The sequence below is a fragment of the Paroedura picta genome, chromosome 4 (assembly GCF_049243985.1).
Source record: "Paroedura picta isolate Pp20150507F chromosome 4, Ppicta_v3.0, whole genome shotgun sequence".
Lineage (NCBI taxonomy): Eukaryota > Metazoa > Chordata > Lepidosauria > Squamata > Gekkonidae > Paroedura > Paroedura picta.
Genome location: NC_135372.1, coordinates 72,707,734 through 72,727,790, shown reverse-complemented (window position 1 = coordinate 72,727,790; position 20,057 = coordinate 72,707,734).

The window sequence follows — 20,057 nt, the reverse complement described above, 5'->3', positions numbered from 1 at the left end:
TCTAAACAGAATCACATACCTCTAAGTCCGTTGGTATCATTGGGTTGAGAAGGATACAACTCTGTTTAGGATTGCACTGTTAAGTCAGGTAACAGTGATGTGATGGGGATGAATTGGACAAATTAGTACTGGATTAAAGCAAAAGTTATAATAAATAAATAAAATTAATCAAATGTACCTTGCATTCATAAACATAAAGAATTAGTCTTGTCCTATGTCCATGGTGCACTGAATACCATAATAAATTCACATTTTCCATGTGCTATCATTCTGCATTTTCAAATAACTGTTATGTGAGGGCAAAGTTTTCTATCCACCAGTGAACATTTGCATGTGCAGAGAGACCAAGAGAATGCAGGCTAGGGATGCCAGGCCCCCAGTGGGAGAATTAAAACAGGACTGGAGAACTGGTGTACCAATAAAGAAGTTTAATTAAATCTTCTACAAGAGTCTCTTATTGAATTAAATCAGAGCCAAGCCAAAACAGGGTTCCAGATTCTGCTCCTGCTTTCAAAATCAATTTTTCCTCAGTGACTTTCCCCTCTCTAAACAAATATATACTTTACACAATATTCTAAATCCTTATCAAATTAGGACAAAGGAAAAATTGGGATGATACAAAGTCCATTAAAATAGAAGTACAAACAAAAGCACCCCAGCTTCAATTAATACTAGTAATGTGTTCAAGAAATTATTCACATCAAAGAATCTTTTCTACTGTCTATAAAAAATACAGAATACAGAATCTCACATCGGTAAATTCATATTTTGCAAAGAAAACCATTACATACATAATACACTTCTGATAAGATATTCCAGAAAGTACATGTGGCTACTTTTTAAAAAAATTTCCCATGATGCTCCTTACACAACCCTTCTGACAGTTGCCAGGTACTGTCTGGCAGCACTAGCTGCCAGATGACCTAGCAACCAGCAGGAGATGGGGTGATGATGGGGAGAGGGCAGCAACTGGCAACTGTGAACCCATAAAGTTTCTGATGATTCCTAGATAGGTCTGATGCTAGTTTTGGATTTCCCTGGAAGTCATGTCATCTGTCTCCCCAATGGCCATTTTTTTCTACCATGGCTCAGAGAATTATGGGAAACAGAAAATGGGGGTAGGGCCTGGGGGTACCAGGCCTGTAATGTCTTCTGCACACAGCAAGCTTGCTAGACCTCAGCATGGTCAGGTCCCAACCAGCTTCTGGGGGTAGAATGTTATGAAACTAGGATCAGAAATACAAGTTCAATTAGACAGATTGTGAATGAACTCAGCCAGAAAGGAAGGAAGCAATTCAGAGTGAAAGAGAACTAGTGCTTATCTAAGCCAGAGATAAGATATCTAAAGCTCAGGAACAAAGATAGATCCTATCAGGGATTAGACTTTGAGTCAACTGGCCAAGTTCTTAAGCACAGATAGAACTGACACTTAGAAGGCACCCACAAAAGCTTAATTTGCCAGGATTGTGGCAGAAGCAACATGCTAGCGAAATAGAACACTGGTGAGTAGAACACCACAACCTGATTTCTGGAACCTGCCTGATCCTATATGAACCTACCTGGCCATTATGATCAATTTTAGAGGTCCTGCTGAGAAAGATAATTTTAGTGACTATGAACCTACCTGGCCATTATGATCATTTTTAGAGATCCTGCTGAGAAAGATAATTTTAGTGACAACCCAAGAAAGGGCTTCTCTATCATGGCACCACAATTATGGAATTCTCTCCCCAGGGAAATTCACCTCCTCACTTCCAACAATATCTTCAGCCAGCAGTTGAAGATGTTGTTTCGTTTTGTCTCACCCCCCAAAAGGGTCAAAATAAGGAAAATGTGCTCAAGCCTGTAGGGTAAAATATGTTGTAATATTAAATATTAATATTTATTAAAATTAAAAATAGAGCCTCATTAAAATCCAAGTGTACATTCATACTAATGCTACCAGTGACCAGATGCATTTTTGGGATTGCTGCCTTTATCAGTGGTCAGGCATAAATAAATAAAGCAGTATACATAAAACAGAGCCTCTTGTGGCGCAGAGTGGTATGGCAGCAGGCATGCAGTCTGAAGCTTTGCCCATGAGGCTGGGAGTTCGATCCCAGCAGCCGGCTCAAGGTTGACTCAGTCTTCAATCCTTCCGAGGTCGGTAAAATGAGTACCCAGCTTGCTGGGGGGTAAACGGTAATGACTGGGTAAAGCACTGGCAAACCACCCCGTATTGAGTCTGCCATGAAAATGCTAGAGGGCGTCACCCCAAGGGTCAGACATGACCCAGTGCTTGCACAGGGGATACCTTCACCTTCACCTTCATACATAAAATACAGGAACAGATACATTAAATATACACTTGGCTCCTTTACATTGCTTCACTGTGCAATATAAAAAGCTAAGGCCTAGGTGGGCGGAGAGTGGGTGGGGCCAGTCTGATCTTTGGACTAATTAAAAGGCCAAAAATCAGACTGGCCCCCACCCCCGGACTTTGGACCAATGGAGAGGTGACACAGCCTGCCCCTCAGCCTGGCCAGGGGCAATCTGGCAAGCTCGCAGCTTCTGAACAAAGTAATGTCTCAGCTCATTTGATGCCCCTTGGAAGTGTATTCCAGGTTTGTGATAGTGAGCTTTCCCATAGTTATCAGTCACAAACAAGACACTTTAGTACAGCAAAGGTTTGTCTGGTCCAGACTGACATAAAGAATGATCAGTGCTTAGTAGTACAACTATTCTGTGGAGCTCTCTAGAGTGTGGATGTTTCTGAAATAAGGAACAACCACTACATTTGATGAAATGAAAGTCATCTGAGAAAATTTTGGCTGATGGCTCTGTGGCTCTGTCTTGTACAAGAAGAAAAGCTATCCAGTTCCTTAACAATAACCTAATTTCTTGTTGAAATAAATGCTCAGATGTGGATACCAGATTTATGAGCCTTTTCTTCTTAAACCCCAGAATATTTTAATCAAATATAACTATAGGCTGTAATTTCTGGAATGAATGCCTGACTCTTTAAACTTAATCTGGTTTTTCCTCTTGTAACAACACCAAGCTAGTGATTACCCAAACTGTGATAGCAGTGCTTGACTCCAAACAATATTCTGGCTCAACCCAAGAAAATATCTCCTGTGACAGAATTTGGGGATTTATGCAAATATTCATATGGAAAAGTATAATAGCTCCCTCCTCCCTGTAAATACCCATGGTAAATAAGCAAATCTTGTTTGTGTTTTCAGCCAAGACTGATGCAGCAGATGCTTTGTGCCCTGGACCATCTCCCCTCACAAACAGCACTCTTTTGTAGCCTCTATCGCAGTGAAGAAATTCCAAACTACTTGCCACAACTAAAGCCATGATTACAAACAGGAGAACAAACAGGATTCAGCCATCTAGCTGGAACAGCTTTAATTGCTAGATGATTAAGGAAAGAGAAAATTAGGTCTCAGCCTGTAACACTGGGAATTAAGACAGACAGAATGGGGTTTTATTGTGGATCTTGGGCCATGTAATTCTCACTGTGTGTGGTTACCTGAGAGGCCCTGTGTAGTCAGGACAGCATTGGGATGCCTTGACTGGGCTGGGGAATACACTAGGAGAGCCAGTTTGGTGTAGTGGTTAGGAATGTGTACTGCTAATCTGGCAAACCGGGTTCGATTCTGCGCTCCCCCACATGCAGCCAGCTGAGTGACCTTGGGCTTGCCACGGCTCTGAGAAAGCTGTTCTGACCGGGCAGTGATATCACGGCTCTCTCAGCCTCATCCACCTCACAGGGTGTCTGTTGTGGGGAGAGGAAAGAGAAGGCAACTGTATTCCGCTTTGAGACTCCTTTGGGTAGTGAAAAGTGGCATATAAGAACCAACTCTTCTTCTTCTTCTAAAAGGGCAAGGCCCACTCTGTTGTGCCTGGCTGTGGCAGGACCATCCTCCTCCTGTAAACTGCAGGTCCTATTCCACCTTTCTAAGGTTTTTCCAACACTTGGGAGGCTTTTGTCTGTTTTTGTTCACCCACTGCCACCACCTGGCCTTTGTCAGAATTGCCACTGGGAGGGCAAGGACTCCCAGCTTCCCTACTAAGCTTTGAGGCCTTGCCTCTATGTCTCCCACTATCCAGAATCTGAGGGGCTTTCCGCATTCGTCCAAAATAGCACAATGGTTACTAATTGAAATCGCTACAGTTTTGCCATTATGCACAATGTCGTTGACAATCTGCAACACTCCTGAAACCGATCTGCAAAAAGTGCTTCGTTGTAGCGCTTTCAGGGAAATCCCCAAAAGTGGATTCACCCTCCGGAAAGCGCTACACTCCTGCAACCAATCCGCAACACTAGCGGGAAAGTTCTGTGCGTTACCATTGTTGCGGTTTCTGCAAAGTCCCTCCCCCTGGCTCTCTCCTCTGATCTTCCGGCGAAGCAATCGCCATTTTTTTTTCTCCGAGCGAACGGAGATTAACGCACCAGCGAGCCTTCGTTTACCCAGCGAGGCTTCCCTGGCTGCAACCCCTCTGTTTAAAGTCACCAAGCACAAGCCCGTTTGCTGGTTTATTTTCACTTTATTTTCACACTGTTTTCGGCTGAAAATTGCACCCGTGAGGGGGGGGGGTTTCCACTCGGGGGGAGCATGGCAACGATGAAACGGCAGCTCAAACACCACCTGCTAGCTGGATGGGTCTCTCCGTTGCAACGAATCAATGCATATTCGTTGCAACGTGTGTGTGTGTGTTTTTTTTAAAGCCTTCCTTAAAGGAAAGGGGCTGTTTGGGAGCATGATAACGGCCGCCCATTGGCTGCTTGACGGCCAGGGGCGAGACACAGCTTAGCAATAGCAATTGGCTACATGGATCCTGGTGCGGAATGGCCCTGATTAGCATAGGAACAGCTTACTTCCTTATGTGCCATTGGAGGAGTAGCCACTTGTCTACTGACTGTTCCTTCCCTTCCTCCTGGCACTCCTTTTAAATAGCATGTTTAAGACAATGGAGGTCTATGTGGTACAGAGAACCACTACCAGGATCAAAAGTTAGAATGCATTTATTAAATTGTCCCGGAACATTTTCCTCGTACAGAAATGACCTCACATTCAAATTCAAGACCTTTATTGGCATAATCCATAAAACTGAATAAAATGAATCAAAATTCAATCTCAGGCTTTCAAGATAATTTATCTTGATGCATAAATAGAAATCTGGCAATGGGATATGAGTGGGTTGGGTTAGGGTGGGTAAGTTCCGCCGCCACTTGGGCCGGGGTTTTTAGGCTTGATTTTTTTTCACATAATAAAATGGCACTATCCTCATGAGATAGAATTGGAAGTTACAGCTCTGAAAAGGATGGGTTGGATTCTGTTAACTATGAAAGCCTTGCACTTTTGCTTGCGGAAGTGGATCTTCCCCTAACTTCAGTTTCTCCTAGAAAATATCTGTGTCTCCCCAGAAAGCACTGCTGGGGGTTGGGTAAAACAATGCATGGTAAAAGGTATTTGAACTGAGGAGGTGGAGGAAGCAGGTGAAATAGCCAGGGAGATATAAGCTGCTCTGCTGACAGAACAGGAAGGTGAAACACAATTTAACCTTATTTCTCCTCACACAATCTATGTAGCTTTTTGTTCACAGGCATTCCCTAGCTGTAGCAATGTTGGAGTGCTGTTGTAGGAAGGGAAGAGAGAAAATATCCTCTTTCATTAATGCTTTTCATGCAGTTAACAGGATTCAATGTGATGTTTTCAGTATATGACTTTCAGGACTTGTGAATTATCGTACTGGTGCTTTCACAAGACCTCTTCTCCTTGTTAAAAAAAAAACAGGGGGAAAGTCAGCTCACTTACTTCTTACATCGGTGTAATTTAAGTAGGACTGCTTAACTCTTCTTAATCTGTAAAGCACTATAGTAGATTAGCAACCTGTCCTCTCCCCACATCCAGCATGAATACTGAGCAATTTCCAAGAATGCCTGTGGGCTCTGCTTTTTCAGCTATTGATGACATCGGCTTTGATCATATTGATTTGCTGGGCCCAGCACATCTGGCATTGTTTCTACTCTGTTTCCTCCATTCTTTAACAGGGTAACATATCCAACTAGTTTGTTCATTTGTAATGCACGGCAAGTATGACGAGGGTTCAGATTGATCACAGAAGCAGCTTTACAGCAATGATTTTATGAAGGCCCATTTGCTTTTTAAACCACAATCTGAAACTGCTAAATTGTTTGGAGTTTTCCCGCAGGCATTTGTGGAGCTGTGTAACATGCAGTTTGAGATTTCACAGCCCTCATGGGTTATATGTTGGATTAGGATTGCTTAAATTGCAGAGGTTTATAGTCCAGTTTTTAAAAAATGGAGTGGGGAAAATACAAATAGAAAATTAGTTCTGGTTGAGACACACACAATAAATCTCTACTAAGTTAGATATTCTGAGAAGCAACTCCCAGAGAGTTCACAGTGACCTTATTCCATCTTTGCCTAGTATACTACTGATATTTTTAGATAGCAGTGCACATTCCATCCAAGAATCTTTGTCTAATGTGCACCATCAGTTTGTAGGTTTTTTGTAGTGCTTTTGTGCAGGCTCCCCATAAACATGTCTTCTGATCACACATGGTACCAGAGGAGTGAGTGTCCTATACCTGCATTCATTACATTCAATTGACCTTCTCTGTTGAGGAAAACAGAAAAACTTACATTTCACATCTATACAAATTGAAGAATACTTTAAATCAGTCCAAGAATTAGCTGCATGCATTCTTCAATTATCTGCTTCTACAAACAGGTGCAAAGGCTCAGCCCTACTTGTAGTACATTTAGACGGGAAGGCCTGCCTCCAAATGCCAAATCTCTATTGCCTGGTTAGAGTGAGTGGAAGGACAGTAAATGCTTTGCATTTTCTCAGTGGCATTTTTATTATTGCTCACAACAATGAGCCATGAGGCCAGAAGCAGAGAGCAGAGCTGAATTCATCTCAGACTTAGCTGAAATTAAGCCCATTGTTGCCATGAAATAGCTGGATGGTTTTGAGGAAGCTGTTGCCTCCATTGAGCTAGCAGCTGAGAGGAGCTCAGACAAAGACACTGAGCCCCTGGTTTTCTGTAAAAACAATATGCAATACTTGATAATAACATGTCAAAGCTATAATTAGAGCAGTGAACTGTGGCTAGTTTTGAGAATTTCCTTGTGAGTTAAAAGTTGGATTTTAATGGAATGTTATCCCTAATCTACAAATTCTTATAGCTGCTTACCTGGAAAAATGTATTAAGCTATATGAAAGTATAAGAAATTGATTTGAGCAAAGTGGTACCTACTGAGATGTTGGAAACCATATGTTAGCAAAGTCCCTGTGATCTATGTGCATTAACGCTAAGGAATTCTAATTTAAATTAATGAGCAGATGGTATCAAACTCTGTGATGCCTTAAGCAGATTTGGGGGTGGGGAGGCAGAAAATGAATCTGGGTGATGCTAAAAGCATTGCAGACAGAAGAGCATGTATTTTGCATCTTTGGTCCTAGACAGAGGCCATGATGCAATTGAGCAGTCACAGAACAGACAGTCTGCTAATATTCTTCCTGAATAGCTGATCAGATGGTTTCAGCTTTTTAAAATGTCCATTACCTATCAGTTGAACTGGGAAGGTGACTTGTATTTGTGACTCATATTTCCATATATTTAAAGGACATGCATGCGTATAATGCCAAACTGGATTGAGCCAAAGCATCTTGTATTTTTCTTAGATTATGGGCCATTGCCTCCCAGAGGACTCCAGCTTAATTTTATTAAATTATTTTGCATGATACAAACCTAAAGCATGTAAGTTAATTAATTGTGTAATTACTGCCAGCAGCTAAAAATCAGAGAGCAAATAAATGAAAATGAACCAAAATTCCACCACTGTCACCACTATGTACAATGTTGGTACGGGAGGCAGAGGAGAACTCATCAGAACTGAGAGAATGCCTTAGCACCTGGCTGCCTTTGATCTTATTTGTTGATGACAGCAATCCCCCTTGCTACCCTACTGCTGAAATATAAAACTGTACCTATACTGGTTGGATTTGAGAGTTTGTATGCTTTCAACTACAGAACACAGAAGGAGTTGACAGCCAAGCAAAAAAAAAGCTTATTAGATTTTTTTCTCCCCTTATACCCTCGTGTATCTCTTTCTTTTCCCTGCTTCTCACGGATTGATGGTTCTGTTTTACTTTGCAGAGCAGCTTTGATGTTTGTTGTCAGAGTGCCTATCCTGTGATAGTGAGCAATGGAAGAATGGTGTGTTGACTGTCCAGAGGCTCGGAGATGAGCACTGTGCAACGTTATTGTTTTGCTTATTTTTCAGAACAGAGAAGTTTGTGTGTTTGTGTGTGTTTTAAAAAGTGACAGATGAGTACATTTAAAAATTTCAGGTTGACACCTGATGTGGCCCCTTGATCTTTTGGGATCAGCCCCTTTTTTGTATGCACTTGGGTAAACTGCAGGAAAAGCTTCTTTTACAGCTTCTTAAGAGAAACAGACACCTGCCTGTAATAATGTATGTGGAACTGCGTGAGCTAGGAAAGTCGATGGTGGGTAACTCAGAGACACAGGGAAAGATAGGGTGTGAGGGAGAAACTACAGGAAATGACTCAGCAGAGAAGCAGAGAGGAAATGGAAGCAGAGTTGTTAAGTAAGGTTTTTCTTATTATTCCTACCTGACTTTTAATACCTACCCCACTGGAAGCATGGCTAGCACTTGAAGGAGAATGAGGCAGAACTCTGGGGTGTCAGCATAGACTGTACTGATTCAGAATGTGGGGAAATCACAGTGTTATGCCCCCTCCAAGGTAAAAACTGCCTGCAAATTTAAAAATTAACGCTTCAGGGAGAGCTGTTCACCTGCAGGGCTACTTTTCCATTTAAAAGGTATTATTAATATAGGGTGACTTTGCATGATGCTCTGCAGTCTGAAGTGGAACTGTCCAATCTACTACCTCAGCATATTGCCACTCCATTTCCACCTCATTTCCAGAGCAAGCCCATTCAGTTCTTGTTTCAAGAGTTTACCATACCACCAATAGAAAATAATGTCTGGGAATTTATGAACAAAAATGAACGACAACAAAAAAAAGCGACAAACCTTATAAGGCTGAATGTTTTCTAAATCAGACTTCTCCTAGACTTCCCCGTGCTTTGTCTACAACTTTTATAGCTACATTCTGCTTGGGCAAACCTTGAGGTCAGCTTGAGAGTTCTGTTGAAGGAGCCTGCGCGATGGCGTGTGTGTTTGGACAGGACTGGTGTGAGGGATTTCTAAGCACTCACCTCAGTATTGGGGAATCCATCCTTCGGTGCTCTGCTTAGCCCCCATTAGAGGACTTGCATTTCAGTGTCCATTAAAAACTCCTTTATTTTGAACTCCTTTATTGTGCAGACTTGATGTTTTGTCCCCGGTCTGATTTGCATTAATTTTACTTGGTGAAAGTGTTTGTGCGCTATTGTGGTTTTTTTTTTTATGTGTCGCTGGATTTTACAGCAATTTCTCCTAATTTTATGGTGCTTTTATGCTTATATTGTGTTCTGTTTGTAATAACCATCCCATGAGTATGTTGCTCATAGAAAGTCAGTCTAGAAATGATTGAAATCAGTAAACATTGGCATCTCGATTTTGTGGCTTTTGAACTCTGGAAGTTCCTTGTATAATTGCAGTCTCTGTTGCTGGAATTTATGCTACAAGAAAGATGTCATGTTTTGGGGAAATAGGGTAGCTGCTTGGTTGTAGGGATGCCACAAACTGTACAAGGAACTCAGTTGATAGTTGAAAATATCATATTAATTGGCTGCAGTCACTAGTGATCCAAATATTCAGCCTGTTTGCCTGCTGCCTTGAACAGAGATCAAACAACTTAGTGGCTGTATAGTAGCTGTGGTTGGAGCAGGTTGGCTATTAATGCCACCTGGAAAAGGTCTGGGGGTCTGTCTCCATGCTGGGACTATCCTGACCCAAACAGAAGGGCAACTGTAATCCACTGCTGCAAGTTGCCGGCAAAGGGGAGGAGGCACCCAGCCTTACCTTGATCAGCAAGACAAATGACTTGCATGGATCTTCATTCACTGCACCTGCCTGGTCTTACTGCAATAAAGGATATATCCACTGGGCCTCACCAAATGGAGGGATGAAACTGCTTCACCTAGCTTTGCTACAGCAGGGAATACACTTGGCCCAGGCTTGCTGCAGGAAAGAGCGCAGCCCAGCCTCGTGAAGGATGGGTGAAACCTAGCCTCACATCACCTGGCAGCATGGCTTGGCTCAGCTCCTCCTGAATAGGACTGGCCCAGCCCAGTAGGCTCTCCTCCCTCTTTTCAGGAGGATAGAGCCATGGCAGGCTGGAACCTTCCCCCACTGCCCCTGGCTATGGTGCTGAGATTCATTTCCTTGCATTGCAGGAGCTTTAGCATCTGTGCAGCAGTTGAGATGATTCTACATAAGGCATGGCTAGTTTATTCAGGTAATTAAGAAATCTGGGGAGGAATGACAACTCTCATGAGGCAGCATGGAAATGTCAATTGAACTGTTTATAGAACAGCTGAACCATTCAGTGGAAAATTGGCACTCTGATCATGACTGGCAAACAGAACGTGAACTGACCCAGTGAATCTTCAAGCATCCCAGCTTGGCTGTAGCCTGAGTGTTTGCACTGGGCCACAGTCCATATGAATTTCAGCAGGATATGCTTATGCATGAGGTTGCCTGTGGTCCATTTTAGTCTGAGTGTTGGCTAGTGAAATTTGCTTTGGAAAGAGGATCCTCTTAGAAAGACAGGACACAGAGGTCTCTCTACTAAAATAACATATCTCATTCAAGTTCTCCTTAGCTCTTGCCCTACTCTGCCAGCTTTCATCCTAACTGTCAGCCAGTGTTCTGTCTAACCCCAGAATAATTGAAAATGTGTTTGTTCAGCTGCAGTCTTGCAAGCTTGACAGGCCAACTGTTTTCTTATCATGCCATTTTATTAGCATTCTTTTCTAGGGTTAAGATTGTTTTTCTACCACAGGAGACTATGAAACAAGAAACCTGGGTATTTGCTACGTGGGGAGTTTATCAGATGCAAAGCCATAAGGGAAGCAGCTCCATACTAGAGAGGGAAGATTTTGGTTAACACTGGAGATCTAAAAGCAACGTTGAACTTCCAACAGAAATCTTCACATAGTTGATTTCCTTGTTCTGCTGTCACTTAACCAAACACATGTCAATAGTTTCCCCCTGATCAGAGTTCATTGAGAAGAACTGGCTTTTGTGCTTGTGCAGCCTGACAGAAGATGGAAGGAGGGTTGCTGGGAAGTAGTCTGGAGGCCCAGAAGCCTGGTTTCAACTTTCTGTCCAGCTGAAAGGCTGCCTGAACCAGAGTTTGTTTGTTTGTTTGTTTATCATATGACCAAGAAAGCATATAATATTATAAATTATGTAGCTAACTAGGTACAATGGTTATGTGGGCAGATTGGGCAACCCCTCAAAGTACTAATATCTAAATTTTAAATCCACTCAGCTGAGGAGAGTACAAAGAGCTGCATTACATCTCCTGGAAAGCATGATGCACACACTCCAGTGGCAGATGGAAATATTTGGTGGGCTGCACCACAATCACATTTGAGACCTGATATTTTGCCTCATTTAAACAATTGGTGTGCACAACCGCCAAAGCCTGTTTGTATTCTATTAACTATCTTCTATCCTTTATGTGTCAAGTCAAATACTGCATGTCTCTTGTTGGAGTTTATCAAGGTATGGCTGTTGGGTGGAACTGATTCCATACATGTTTGCAACCTTCCATTGCCTAGATCAAAATTACTTCTAATCCCATTTGGTAAATTCTAGCTTGTTTCCTCCTGGATATTGCTAAAGAGCTGGAACTGGGTTGCCAGACAATCATAGGATTTCCTGGCTACACTACACACGTGGAATCAACCTGAGTCCTGACCAGATGGCTGGGTAAGTGTGTAACTGTGTTCTCTCATATGATTGTCGCTCTGAGCAAAGGACTCTTGAGTCTAAGCTCTTCTCCCCAAGGTAACTGCAATGGAGACACCCCTTTCTCGGCTGTTCATTCCAGGGCAGACAGAAGACCTGGGTATAATAACTGTAGCTGTTGATTTCACTAATGTCAAAAGGTTCAGAACACCTTACCTGTTTTTCAGCTTCAGTGTGAGTGAGAATGTGTGCAAAGTAAATGTGGCTGTGCCTCCAGACCTTACACAGGCAGTTTCCACACAGTGAAGAGGCTTCTGTGCACTTTCTTCCACCTTTTCCCTTCCATGCATGCTCTGCAATGGGTTCTCATTGGCTCTCAGGGTCATGGAGGACATCACAATGATCCGACAACTGTCATCCCTGGGAGAATCAATAGAGAATTTCCTATGGTCTGACACCCATGGTTTCCCTGCTTCCTTTTCCCTTGGGACGGTAATCTCCTCCTCTAGGATTCTCCAGTTCTCAGGGGCTCCATCAGGCTGATTATCATCCCCCTTTAAGTGACTCAGCTGTTCTGGCAATCCTGTCTTTTCTGGAGCAGTGTTCAGATCTCTTCTGGCTATATCTCTTTTGCCATTTGGTTAATTTGCGAAGTCATACTTTTCTGCATACCTGGGGAGTCCAATGAGTATGTGGAGCCCTGTACCTTGCCTGTGGGTAACCTGGAGTGTTGCTGTTTTGATCATACATGCAGGGGCCAGTCAGTTTAATACAATATATATTGATCGTGCTTTCTTATTAACTTCAAGGTTTACACAAAGCTGAGCACAATAACTATTAGAATTATTGGTTTTAAAAAGAACAATAATATTCAATGGTGTTTCAAAAACAAATAAGAAATGCATTACAGCCAGTGGATAAATAGCCTTTTCATGCATCAGGAGGTCATTTAGATTCTTGCAACATATTTTTTCCTGACCTTCTTGAACAATACAGATTATTTTTGTCTATATTTAGTCCTAGAAGATCATTCAAGTATGTAATTTTTAATTACACCAACTGCAAGAAAAATGGAATGTTATACAGAGAAAGGTGCATAAAAGGCTCTAGCTTTTCACTTCCTATCATACTGGAAGTCTCAAGAGGCAGATTTAGTCTCATTTTTATTCTGTTCGGTTTAACATGAATGAGCCCTGACTAGCAAAGAGGCGAAAGGCCTGGTCTTACAAAGAACACCTTAAATTTTTCAAAGACTGCTGATTCCTCCACATCCTGTTGTGCCCTCCCAAAACATTCAAGATAAGCCTCATTGCTGCGTAATGGGTTCAAGTTCAAAAGATTAGTTTGGTGGCTGCTCCAGTTTGGAAATTCTCTGGCTCCCTTGTTATAAATAATAATAATCTTTATTTTTATATCTTGGCTCAGGGCAAGAATCAACAAAATAAAATATAAATGATAAACTTATATAGTTAAAACAAAATATATAAATTTAAATTAGATTATTTTAAAAACCATCTCCTTAAAACTTTACTGATGGGGGGTTAGTTTATATTGGGTTAGTCAGTGTTTTGTGGGTGGAGTTCTGAGGCAGAGAGGCCAGCATTTCCTTGATATGAATTCCTGCTCTCAACCATAGGCCTGAGGGAACACCTCTGTCTTACAGGAGCCGTTAAAGGTCCCAGAGGGCCCGGATCTCACCAGGGAGGGCATTCCACCAGGCTGAGACCAGTCTTACCTCTTTTGGGTTTGGGACTCTGAGCAAGTTTTGATTGTTTGATCTTAGTGCTCTTTCAATGCTGCGTAATGCCAAATGCAAAGGCTAAGTAAGCATCATGCCTCTGTAAGGCAACTTCACACACTGTATACGTATAACTCATAATTCCACATGCTCTATTCTTGTGCAAGATGCAGTCCTCCTATTGTTCTTCCCTGTGTGGACAGAAAGAGAAGAGCAGCTCTAGCCAAAGCAAATAAGATATTCATGATAGATTTTTAAAAATATCCTCAGAATCAAGCTTATGTTTCAGAGTAGTGGCTTTCACAACTCTAATTTATTACTATAGCTAGCATTTATTTCTGATTAAGAAAAGCCAGAAAGTCTGATCCCCACCCCACCACACTGCTCTCTTAGATTGTGTCTGGCAGTGTTTCCATAACAACTGTTAGGGGCTTCCTTTTTCAGCAGCACATAGATTGGGTGAGAGAGCTGCTTCATAACAGCTCTAGAAAGGGAATTTACTCTAGACAGGGAGAGAGAATACACTGTGGGCACTAGGGGACTGGACTTGGCAAGTGAAGCCTGAGCTCAAAGGCCTATTCAGCAGTGAGACTCACAAGATAGCTTGAAGCAAGCCTCTCTGTTTCAGTCCAACTTACCTCACAAAGGTGACAAATTAACTGTGCATTACTAAACAAAGTTATAGTTTCCTTAGCCCATTGACTTGGAAGGGTACAACTCTGTTTAGGATTCCACTGCAAATCACCACTCTGGGGAAGTGCTAGATACATGGAATTCATCAGAAGGCTGAAATTTAAAATGTTATGAGTCACTATTATTTACTTACTAGAATTTAAGCCCATTTTATATTGTGATAAAATGGGTGCTAGGAAAGTGTGTGTGGGGGGGAAGCCTTCTCAGGGCGAAGGCTTCCTGGGGCATGGGTTGGGGCAGGCAGCAGTGGGGGAGGTGGGGCGTGTTGGGGGGAGGACAGGCCCCCCCACTCCGCAGCATCCCAGGAGAATCTCCCGGCTGCAGAAGCTGGAGGGGCGAAACCCCCACCCCGGAGCATGTTCGGGGCTTCTCCCAGCCGCAGGAGCGGCCTTGCCACGTCATAGACGCGGCGTGGCAGCCCTTGCGGCCGGGAGAAGGTGGAGAGGCCGCTGCCGCACCCCTGTGGCCAGGAGAAGCCGGGAAGCCCCGCACCCGAGGCCGGAGGATGTGCGGCGGTTCTCCTGGCCGCTGGAGCGGCCTCGCCGCGTCTATGACGTTGCAAAGGTTCTTTTGCTTCCTGTTGCATCTACACAACTACGCTGTGCAGTAGGCCTCAAGTGTTTAATCTCTACAATAACCTGCATGGGAGGCCTTAAATGTTTCTTCTGCATAACAACCCTGTCCACCTTCCAAAGTAGCCATTTTTGCCTGTGGAGCTAATCTTTATAATCTGGAGATGAGCTGTAATTCCAGGAAATCTCCAGGCCTCATTTACAGATTGGCTACTCCTGGTTGGAAATATTCCTGGAGATTTGGAGGATGGCCTTAAAATGTTACAATGCCTCAGAATACACCCTCCAAAGTAGCCATTTTTGCCTACAGAGCTGATCATTATAATCTAGAGATGAGCAGCAATAGTAGAGTTGATGGTAGAGGCTTGCAGGCTGAGGTTGGGTGGGGTGGGGTGGGTGTTTTTTGCCTGGGCTATGGGCTTTGGCCAGCCCTTATCAGCAACTATTTGTATTTTGGGGTGCAGACAGACAGACAGACAGACAGACCAGCATCAGTCCTGCAAGTCTGGAACGTGCAGGGAGATCTAAATAAAGAATATTTACAGCTTGAAACTGTAAATGGTGAAAAAGTAAATAGCTGGAGAGACATAGTGACTTTTCTCAAGCTTGTCCTGGTAAATCCATGCAGATGTGCCATCTTCAGGACTTTGCCTGGACCTAGTGTCACCCATGGAGAAATTGATCACCATCTGTTTAATTGTTTGTAATGGGTGTTTTATGGGGTTTTATGGTATTTTATTATGTTGTGAACCACTGCAAGACCTTTGTAGAGTGGCAATATAAAAAATCAACCAATAAAAATCAATATTTGCAAGGATGGTTCTCCAAAATCAAAGGCATGTGGCCCATAATTTCAAGTGGAGTTAACTTTATAGGAAAGTTGACAGTGAGACTTTGAGGGGAACTAGGTGATCCACTTTTATTAGGCAATAACTTGGCTTTGCAGACAACAACAGGGACTGCAGTTGCCAGCAGTAGGCCTCAGGGGTCAGAAGGGCAGACATCACCTGCCAAGCAACAGACTAGCCAAGGGGTGTCTGGGGCCACATGTATTCCTTTTGAAGGGATGCATGTGAGGGAGAGAGCTTTTCCTTCAGCCCAACTTCTTGGAGAAGAGCTGTACGTCCAGGAGATCCTCAGACCCCACCTGGAGGCTAGCCTCCCTAAACATCAGGGGGGTACAATGCTACTGAGTCACCCCTCCAAAGTAGCCATTTTTGGCTGGAGAGATGATTTTTATAGTCTGAAGATGAGCAGCAATTCCAGGAGACCTCCAGGCCCCACCTGGAGGTTGGCTGTCCCTGGTCTGGAAATATTCCTAGATGTTTGGAAGGGGGGCCTCAAAAGTGTATAATGCCTCTGCAGCCACCTAGCACCCCTAACCTATTTCAGGTCAAAAAAACATTGCAGAGAAGAGGTAAGGTTGCCAGATTGGTGTAGGTTCATGATCTGGAATTCCACACTACCTAGATGTCCCTAAACCTGACCAGGGTCAATACTGCTGTGCACAGAGATACGTCTTCTTAGGGTTCCCAGCTTCCAAGTGAGGCACTAAACCCACACCAAACCATGAGCTAGCACCTGTTGCATTAAAGAACACAGTGGGCATTATTACTAGTTATAAATAAAACAAGATACCTGATGGCTAGCTTTAAAAAATACTGAGCTGAAACAGAGGGATCTTGGTCTCCACAAAACACCCATCCCAGTTTTTGTTATTGTTTTCAGAGGTTCACCAAATGAATGGAAAATATTTGCATATTTAGTTCTAGCAGGAAGCTCTCACCTTGAACTGATTTCATGTGTCATAACTGATTGGTGGTGGGCATTAACACACGTTTGCTCTTGTGCTCCCGTGTTAACATTTTTCTTTCCTGCATGAATACACAAAGCTGTCTCACAATGTCTCAGTCCCTTGACTTATCAAGGCTTATAATATCTACTCTGACAGGTAACAGCTCTCCAGGATTTCCCATCTTTCACACTGCTTACTTCCTGATCTTTTTAGAGGGATTGAATCTAGGATCTTTGGCATGCAGAGCAGGTTCCCTTCTCCCTGTTTCCTCCCAGGCACCAAGCTGTGCTCCTCCTCATAATAATCAAACCTCTATTTATGCTGGTGCAGCCACTAGTATCCAAGATGCAGATGGAAAAAGACAGTTGTGAACAGCCAGCAAATGATGTCCTACAAAGGTAAGTGAGGGAGGGGTTATATGAGAATTTTTATTGCAGGTTCAAAAACTTTCTTGAGTGAGGAAAACTCCTGCCTTTGCTCCTGTTCAATAGAAGTTAGTGGGAAGAAGAGATACTGTGTAAAATATTTTGAGCACTTGAAAGGACTATGTCAATGGTAAAGTCTGCCTGGAACACCCTTTTGCCAATCTAAGGGAGACTGGAACTTTCTGTGGTTACTTTAGGGCAGTGGTCCCCAACCCCTGGTCCTGAGACCAGTACCGATCCTTGGATCAGTTGGTACTGGGCCGTGGTTCCTCCTCACTCTCCTCCCCAGTTGCTGCCTCGGGGGCTGCCCTGCCACTCTGCTGCTGGCTCACCTTTGGTGCTCTCCAGCGCCCACCATGGCTGGGGCTCCCCCTCGGCGTGGCACTGCGCAGCTGCTGCTGGCAGCGCCCCCCAGCAGGCAGCGGGAAGTCAGGTGCACCGGCAGGAAAGCAAGTGGAGCAGGGGCTCAGGCAGTGGTGACGGCAAAAGACTACTCCCTTCCCGGCCTCAGTAAAATTGTCAAGTGTTGACCAGTCCCTGGTCATAAAAATGTTGGGGACCATTGCTTTAGGGGACTTTCTTAACATTTCTACTGGCATTGAAAATAGATAACAGAATTGAGCCTTGGCAGAAATCAAATCCTGGTATTACTATTTCTGAATCAACTATAATTTAATGCAAGAATCCCATTTTAAACACCAGCATTTTTCATGTGGACAAAGGAAGAGCATAGATCTTAAATTCTTCAGAACAGTATACAGTACTTCAGTATGGGAAGTCCTGTTTGCTCATCTGTGAGAGGTGGTAGCTGAGATGACTATGTATGAGAAGCCTAGACTGCTGATGGGAGCCTTACAAATATTGCACAAAGAATCCCTCCAACACAGCTTATAAATGACCATAGCAGCTTTAGTTATCTTAGCTGTGCAGGCAGAAAGGGATTTTGTTACTCTCAGTGGAATATCTTGGTGGTGGGTGTATTAGAAATCTGCTTGCATCAGAACATGTTTCTATTTTGCTGTGAATTTTCCTGCACATGGTGCAAACCATGCTGGCTGGGGGGATATGGTGCAGAGCTGCATACATTTCTTCTCTGCTATAGCAAAACTAGAGTTGTCAGTTTGTCTGCACAAATGCACACATTCCAAACACAGTTAATTTGAATAATGCTGTGACTATTTCAACACAATTGCACATTTATTAAAGACAAAGTACATGCACTCAGGGATGGCAGTTATTATGCTGCCCACACAAACCATCTGTCTGTCATTTCTAAGTGAGGAGCTACCCATCTGCACTCCACTTATGGCATCTTTGCATGTGCATTTAACACAACGATCTTCTCTGTGCTCAGTGCTTTGCTTGAGCATACAGATGTGGATACACATTTGAAGTGTACCCTTCTGCTTCTTTCTTTCTTGATCAGAAGCTGTGGAGACAAGGCCTAATTGAACATTTTTTAACGTCATTTGTATTCCTTCAGTAAGATGAGAAACTTCAGTTGCTCTTGCATTACCAGGTCTGTAAACAATACAGGTAGGAATCGGGATTTTTTAAAGTAGAGAGCAGTCAGCCCAAGGTTTAATAGATTTGGAAATCAGGTACTTAAACTAGTATAGAAAAATGGATGGAAGATCTGGACTTCACTGCAAAAGAAAAAGCCCATCAAATGAGCAATGGAAGATATATTTCAGAGTATATGGAGACTGTCCTAGTTTGAAAAAAATAGCAAAGCTCAATACAAATCTTAATAATAATCATATAAACATTTATATTTCACAGTAAAGTGTTGGTTAAAAAAGCATTTTCTGTTTTAAATCCGCATTTACTCTTTGAATGTGATTGTCAGTAGACACAAATCTCAAGAAGAAATATTGCCACTTTACTATTTAGGCATGTTTAATAATTTAAATTATAATTTAATTTAAATTTCTTTACCCTACAAGATGAGCAAGTAAGATAAACCATCAGCAACAGCAGCAAAAGCCTTTTTAGCAGATTACAGCTGCAAATGCACTCAGAGCTGGAAATGCTTTACCAAGAAAACACAATTATACTAACATGTTTTCTTAACTGCAGGACCTGAAACCTCTGGCTGGCCAGGCTTCCCTCAGCTGAAGATGCACTCATCTAGGCAGTGGAAGATCTTGGGCAGTCTATATGATAGCTGACCCCACCAGCTGCGGGTGTTAGTCTTCAGGTGTAGAGCAGCTGCCTTAGATGAGCAGATGCCGCTCTCAAACAGCACAGTGATCTGCTTGGTTCCCCAGGAGCCAGTATTTGTCAAGTTGGAAAATGTACGTGATCCATTCATAGAATCATAGAGTTGGAAGGGACATCATGGGTCATCTAGTCCAACTCCCTGCACTCTGTAGGACACTCACAACCTATCGCTCATCCAATGTAAACCGCCACCCCCTTGAACCTTCACAGAATCAGCCTCTCTGTCAGATGGATATCCAGCCTCTGTTTAAAAATTTCCAGAGATGGAGAACCCACCACCTCCCGAGGAAGCCTGTCCCACTGAGAAACCACTCTGTCAGGAACTTCTTCCGGATGTTCAATTAATTCTGGTCTGTCCCTCTGGAGCAAGAGAGAACTCTTCTCCATCCTCTATATGGCAGCCTTTTAAAGACTTCAAGATGGCTATCAGATCCCCTCTCAGTCGTCTCTTCTCCAGGCTAAATAGACCATGCTCCCCCAGCCTTTCTTCATACGTCTTGGTCTCCAAACCCTTTACTATCTTTGTTGCCCTCCTCTGGACATGCTCCAGTTTGTCTACATCCCTCTTCAACTGGGGTGCCCAAAACTGAACACAGTACTCCAAGTGAGGCTGAACCAGAGCAAAGTAAAGCGGTACCATCACCTCCCGTGATCTGGACACAATACTCTATTTGATACAGCCCCAAATCCCATTCACCT